Source organism: Topomyia yanbarensis, chromosome 2 (genome assembly GCF_030247195.1).
Source record: "Topomyia yanbarensis strain Yona2022 chromosome 2, ASM3024719v1, whole genome shotgun sequence".
NCBI lineage: Eukaryota > Metazoa > Arthropoda > Insecta > Diptera > Culicidae > Topomyia > Topomyia yanbarensis.
The window spans coordinates 385,322,300-385,330,136 of record NC_080671.1 but is presented as its reverse complement, the minus strand read 5'-3'; the positions used below and the strand labels follow the sequence as shown (position 1 = coordinate 385,330,136).

Genomic DNA, 7,837 nt, shown 5'->3' with positions numbered 1-7,837 from the left:
AAAATATCAGATGTAAGATATTATCCAAAAGTTTCAGAAACATAATAGTTTCTTTGAATCAATTTAATATTGACGCAAATAAGATCTTAGCAGATAAACATTACGTTAGAGCGCTTCAAAACAACATGTCCCTTTGGTTCACAAACGCGATGACTGATAAACGTTAAATTTCGTGTGTCACATCAGAACTAAGCGTTACCTATAAAAATGATTTATGCGCTTTTCATAGTATTAGCAAAGCTGAGAATCAGCTGAGGGTCCGAATTGACCCGCATTTGCACCATTTCCCCCCAAAATTTTCCAGAAATAATCGAAATGAATAACATGAACAGAGTACAATGAATTGAAATATTAAATGAATAGGGAAAGAAAATTTAGAGCCATAGTACTCAAGTGAGAGCAAGGATGTTAAGTATACAGATCGGAAAACTAGAACTGGCAGGGTCATTAGAAACAGGCTTATAATCTTACAGGCTAGTCTTTTGTCTTCTACTGGCAGGGGTCGAGCTTAGGCAGCATAACTGCGAGTCACTCAAGTCTGGCAACATGCTTCCTGTTAAAGATAGACTTGTCCCTCTTTACCGTGAGAACCGACAAAAGAAAAGTCACGTAAGATCACCACTGAAAACCTGTCGACGATTATCATCAATGAAATGCTGCTGGTCATCGATGTTTGTCTTTCGAATGCCGGGATAGATTTTTATTAGACTATTGCCATGGCGATTACATTCGTAGCGGGTTTGCTACATTGTGACTACATATCTTGAGCGTTTTTTCAAAACGTCATATCTGCAATGAGTTACTCTCTTTGTTTACTTTCTCATCTGTTAATAATTCGGTCATTTTAACATTTATCCCTCAACTCTTTGCATAATATGCTAGTTAAAACCACCGTCTTTCGATCTGTACTGTAAAATAAGTGAAAAGTGTTATAGTGACGCCGTAAAAATCGAAAGAGAAAGTAAACAAAGAGAGTAACTCATTGCAGATATGACGTTTTGAAAAAAACGCTCAAGATATTTGTTCCCAAACGTTGAGAGTGAGAAACTCCTATAGTTCCGATGTCTTTCGAGCAAGAATACGACAGCAGTTGTCTGTTGTAACTCTAGCTTTAGCTGTAAATTTTATTCTTGTGTTAATTCCATTGTTGTTTCATATTATATGTGAATTACAAAATCAGTTTGTTCGTGTAGTTTTACGGAACAATTAGTTTAAGCTCATTTCTTGAGCGTTTTTTCAAATCGTCATATCTGCAATGAGTTACTCTCTTTGTTTACTTTCTCTTCTGTTAATAATTCGGTCACTTTAACATTTATCCCTCAGCTCTTTGCATAATATGCTAGTTAAAACCACCGTCTTTCGATCTGCACTGTAAAATAAGTGAAAAGTGTTATAGTGACGCCGTAAAAATCGAAATAGAAAGTGTACAAAGAGAGTAACTCATTGCAGATATGATGTTTTGAAAAAACGCTCAAGATTTATCCGTACTATTTCTGCATGTTAACGTAAGTTAGGTTAGGCCAGGTTTACTTTAAATTCAATTTAGGAACTTACGAATTTGTCACCGAGACAGCTCCGTCGACCTGACAGTCGATAGCTCCTACTGTAGCTCAATAATACGTGTTGCTAGTATCAACAATATTAGTCGAAATAAAAAAAAAACAAAAAAATATAATAAAGTTATAAGATTAATAAAATAGATTAAATGGAGTCAAATTAACAATTTTGATGATATCATTGATATAAATGAATGAATGAAAAAGAAAATAAAAATATTAAAATGAATAAACCGACTAAAATGTTTGATTTGCGCTCATCGTTTGACTGTAAACTGAGGTTTTAAATTTAACGTTCTAAAATTTGAATCATTTTATTACAGGATCACAAGAAATATTATTAGTGACAAAAAGAATAAGGTCGCTACTTTCTTGTAGTTCAATGGTGATCAAGTTAACTTTTAAATACTTTTGAAATTTTACGGTTACGAGATGACTAAAATTTTTCGATGGGGCTCTAGAATGTTGACAAAATTAGTGGTTCCGTAACGGTCTAAGAGGGTCCGGACATAATGGAATGCTAAATCCGGTAAGAATAGTGTAAGGTCCTCGCGAAACCCCAAGAAAGCATAATTTGGAGGGGAAGCTCGTGTAGATTTGTCTGTTGACACTCACTGATATGATGAATACCTAAATCATTTTACCACATCCACGGACCGCTTGCCAGGCACATATTTATTGGGTATCGGGTTCTGTTTATCACTACAATTTCATCTCTTCCGAATTTTTTATACGAGTAGTCTAAAACGTATCATTGTTTTTCCTCAAAAAATTGAAACTTTTTTTAAAATACAGTAGGATTCCGTTTTTGGCAACAATAAATTTTTTTTTCAGTTGCCAAAACTGGAACCGTGCCGAAAATGGAACCATACCTTAAAGTTTTTATTTTCGATTTGTGACTTCATAAATGTTACAGGAACATTAATTATATATGAATATGTGAAATAAAATGAAATAATACAAAATATCAGCAAATTTAATTTTATTCGCTATGCTCGCCTCCATAAAATATAGTAAATATGACTCCTATGTTTGGAAATAAAGTCAAAAGTGATATCCATTATTACAACAAAATGTATATTCAGCTTTTTTTTTAAAGATTTACTATGAACAAAAATAATGTTGCCAAAAATGGAACCCATTTGTTGCCAAAAACGGAACTTTTTTGTTGCCAAAAATGGAGCATGCCAAAAACGGAACGTGCCAAAAACGGAACCTTACTGTATTTGAGCGACGCTTGAATTGGGTCAATGCCATCCTGGCCTTGCTGTAACGCGTTTCCTTTGACGTATAAACGACCTTCAATTTAAATTTCTGTCAATTTAGGCGATGCACTGAAGAAATACAAATCGCTTTTTTTCTAATACAAGCGTTAGTATGGATTTACATCCATCCTCAGTGCGGGGCCCCTGGCTCAGGCCCTGTGTGCCCATGCATAAAGACTGTGTGAATGTTGACGAATTATACTTCATCGCAAAAAGTCAATTCAATTAATAAAAACAAAAGGTGCATCTATCCCCACTACCTCTATTTTGATCCTAGCGGATTCAAATTTAATTGGCGTAATGAAACAGTGCTGTCAATATTTTTATAGACAATATTTTTGAATCGCGAATGACCCGCCTAACAAAACTAGTTAATCCGAGCGTCCCTGCTCAAAATTATCGGTTTTATCATCACCCACAATCTTGGGTTTGATTCGTTGTTCACACGTAAAGCCCAAGTCGAATTTCTCATAAAACATTCATTCGGGCACAGGAAGCAAACAATCGCTACAATATCAGCAAAAATTAGTCGTTATTTCTGCTCAATTAAGACAACGATATCAAATCAATCGAAACCAACACCATTTTAATGGTTTGGCAAAGCGGAATCTCAAATTGAATAATTAAATCAATACACAAGCGATAAATATTTCAACAAACCATCCTCCTCCGTTCAGCACGTACTCGACCGCGTGCTCTCTCCGCCCGACCAACACAACGCGCTGAGAAACCGCGCTCGCTCTCTTCCCAGTCCGTTAGTTGTATATCACCTAAACCCGGCTGTACAACATCGAAGTTTGCGCCTTTCGTAAGTTTCATTCCAGCCAGCCAGCTAGCAGCAGGACTGCCAATGAAAAATGAAAATTATTTTATCATCGAGCTCAAAAATCGAATCCCCCTTTTTGCTTTGTTCTTTTGCTGCCCTGTCTGATTTCGATCCCTTTTCAAAACACACACGGACAAGACGTCTTCGTGCCCCACGTCCCTTCCCTTCTCCGACACCAAAACCAAAAACCCAATCGACGAGAGTGAGTTTTCAACAGTTAAGTCCTCCTGTGCACTCTTGCTTCGATTGTGTCGTGTCGTCCCTTCTTCCGCTCCCGTATACTGTTGCTCACAGCCGCTTGCCGAGCAATACACGTACATTCCTCTGCTGCTGCTGCCTGTCTGCCTGCTGCTCTTTCCTTTTCTTCCGCTTTGGCTACTGCGGCTTCTTCGTTCAACAAAACAGCCATATACCTAATATCCCAATTTTCAGTTCACCACCCGGTCTTGGACGAGTCGAGAGTTCACTTTCTGGTCTCCTTTCCCTACCCGCGGTCCAAGCACCAACCCTCTTCTCACACTGGCAAGAGTGACTGGGTGGTACGTACGTACGAGAACGAGGGTGAAAAGCATTTTTTATGCTTCTCTCGCTGCTCACTGGTTGGATCTCCCACAGTTTCTCTCACCGCCACCGTTTCGTATCGTATCTGGTGTAGAGCGAGCAGTGTAGCATTATTGGTTATGTATAGGGGAATTATGGTTAAAACCGACACCTTAAGCTTAACACTTTTTCTAAGTTGCCACAAAACCAATAAAATTATAATTTTTAAGCAGAATTCTTCATCAGAAAATTCTTAACAAGACTTAATTTTTTCAGCGCTTCAAAAAATTAATTTCATTAAAAAATATTGGTTGTAAAACTTGGAAAACAAAGTGACTTTTTGTAAGCACTGCGGGTAAAACCGACACCCCATAGGGGTAAGATCGACACCCCCTTTAATTTATTTTCTCTCCACTTTATTAAAATCTTTATCTTTATTAAACATGAGATATATGCGTGATTAATAAAGTGTGAGTATGTATGATGCAAATATGTGCTTTTTATTGCTTCATCATGTAGTGAGGGGAAGAAAGTTCGAAAGCGTAGTACTATAAATAAGAGTATTTTATGCTATAGGATTATTTATAGATATGAGTATTTCCAAATAATCCTTGCGCACATCATTGTAACCTCCAGTGTCATTTTATTTCATAAGAGAAGATTTTCAGGTGTTCTACGTTCTGCTAATTGGATTCATTCACTTATAAGTGACACACACACTTCTTAGTAAAACTATCTTTTTCAGATTTGATTTTTCGGACTCTGATCATCAACGATCTATTGGAGTATACATAAGATCATTGTCTCATTGTGATAAAATTCGTCTATGACAAACCAAGAGAACACTATAAATTCGGTTTGATGACCTTTTTGCAGAAATAGCAAAAGCTTCGTTAGAATCAGATAAGCAAAAATTCCAATTTTTGATTTTTAAAGAGACTTACAAGAAATAAACACAATAAAAGTATTTCTGTGTATTTCTGCTAATACTATAGTGTTCTAATAGGCTAATTGAAGTGTCACAAAGATCCCCAGTATTTTGAAATGAATCGCAACTATACACAACCATCTTAACAGGGTGTCGGTTTTACCCTAACCATAGGGTGTCGGTTTTACCCCAACAGCGCACATTTTTTTATAAAAGCTATTAAAAATATTGAATTTTTCAAACTCGTCTTCAATGCACCTAGTTGATCATAGGACAGGCCAATAATAATAGGTACTGAAAAATGGGGTGATTTGAAAAGCTTTCGTTCGGTTAAAACCTTAAAATCTACCAACGAAATTTTACATCCAGACGAGTATGAACGCTGCTGTAGAATGTTTTGTTAATTTTTATGACATTCGGCGCACTAACGTAAATCCAATTTTTCTTCAAATGCTCTAAATAAACGTACCAATAATATTGTATCATTATGAAATGAATAAAAATTTGATTTCTAGGAAAAGTTGTGGGGTGTCGGTTTTACCCACAGTGTCGGTTTTTCCCACAATTCCCCTATCCCGCGCGCACTGTTTCAGTTTGCCCTGGTGCCAGCTGGCTTCGAAAAGCGGGTTCCAATTCCGACTCCGATCTGCAGACGGGTCTCGTTAGGTGCGGTCGATGGTCAATTAGATTTTCACAAGAGTAACGTGATTCTTGGAAGCAAATGAATTTATTTAAAATAAACCAAATAACTTTTCAACGATTCCCACTTTGTCGCAGATGTTCGGCCGTATCATATAATACTTCACTGTACTTACTGTAGCTTGCTGAAAGTTGCCTTTATTCAACTCGAACTCGACCCATCGTCATCGTCTTTCAGTCGATCGAACGAGCATTTTCCGAGTCGGTCTCCTCAGTGCGTGTACCGTACCGTAAAAGAAGGTGGGTTGTGCTTGAATCATATTTTCTGTCGTCTCCGGAAAGTGGTCTCAGTTATCATTGCGAAACTATTTGTCACATTTTCTATCTGTATCCTTATTCATCAAAAAACAAAGAAAAACAATTTCGATGATACCTCATGATTAAATGGCATTAAATTTTGCAGAGATATTAACGAGTAATACAAGTGATCAAAACGACAATCCCGCATTCGAACGAAACACAGCTATACAATCCAGCGGTGATAGAGGGATGCTATGATTCACTGATTGATCAAAGCCACCCCATTCCACGGTACCCGATATACTTGCCGCCACTCATCCAAAGGCATAATATTTATCACATCCATTTATTTATTTATTCCGTTGAATGCTACACACCACCCGACCCCGTCTATATCAGAACGCAACAACGGCGCGTACGCCACCGTGAAGTATCCGGTAAACCCCTCGGTTGAGCTAGACGAGGCGAGCGAGCGAACCCCCTGCCTGACGAGCTTACCCCTATGATTGAAGTGCGGTTTTGGTTTCGGATAGGAGGACCTGACACAAAGTTTTTTTTTCGTTTAGAGTAAGAACTCACGTTTTGTTTTTGCTTTGTCAAGTTCCGTCACTGCGTCGAACTTGCGTCAGAATTGATTTCGTGAACATATAAGGATTAGAACAAATCAGAAGACAATTCATTTGTATAGATCTATCCAGTTATGATATTTCGACAAAGCCATGCACACCACCAACCCGGATTCCGGAGCAGCCGGATTTTCGTTTTCTTTGCTCTTGGTATATTTGCACTTCCGTCTCGTATCTTGTTTTACTTTTATGTTTTGGTATAGTTTCCAGATTAGGTGCCCCTTGGTGGTACAACGACACACCTTTTTGTGTTGAACCTTTTTCTTTCAAACTCATACAAGTTCAATAAAAATATTTTTTGATCTATATCGCACAGAAAAAATGAGCGAATCAAGTTCACGGTCGACACACGCTATTTGGGTTTGCATAAATGTTTTGTGATTATGTAAAAAAAAGATCATCGAGGGGTTTTTTCTAAAGTTGCTTTTTAAACACAACGATATCCACCACCCACCCCTGGATCAGGCTCCGGCGAGATTCGAACTCACGATCTCCTGTTTACTAGACAGGCGCTTTAACCAACTAAGCCACGGCGCCGTTGTGTAGGGATGTGATCGCGACACGCTTTGTCAGATTTTCTTAAATTTCCGGCGAAAAACGACAAGAAGTTATAGCCGCTTTGAATTTATTCTTTTCCACATTTTCCACCGCATTATTTTATCACACTCAGTATGTGGATTCCGAAGGGTAAATTGAAAATTGACAAGCTTCGGCGGAGGTAAAAAGGAGGTACTCCTACCAGACACAAACAAAATTTATTTTATTCACTGTTTAACATTTTGATGTCGAGTACAGTAGGATCTCCTACTACGCAATTAACTGGGGGCGTGAAAAAGGAATCCGTGTTGTAGGATACCCATAGCTTATGGGATTTCGACTGTGGCCGATTATTTTGTCCGCGTCAACATGTAGCGCCATACTTTTTTTTTGGCAAAGTTGTTATATTCACTTGGGCCTACAACTTAGAGTTATAGGGTATCCAATTAGTTGAGAACTGTGCCGCCAGGGGAAAGAGTAAATAAATCGAACTTCTCGTCGTAAATTCGACTATCATCAAATGGATTCAATGTCAAATATATCAAGACTGATTATTTCGCAAGGTGGTGTCTTCCGGGAATTTATAAGAGAAGTCCAGAGCTTCTAGATGGTAGAAAGTA

At 37.8% G+C, this 7,837-nt stretch overlaps 1 non-coding gene across 1 annotated transcript; it reads right to left on the bottom strand.

The window, feature by feature from the left end:
• Positions 1-7,143: 7,143 nt before the first annotated feature.
• Positions 7,144-7,217, bottom strand: Trnat-agu (transfer RNA threonine (anticodon AGU)). The gene has a single exon. It is a non-coding gene; the product is annotated as a tRNA-Thr (tRNA).
• Between the last annotated feature and the right edge of the window lie 620 nt (positions 7,218-7,837).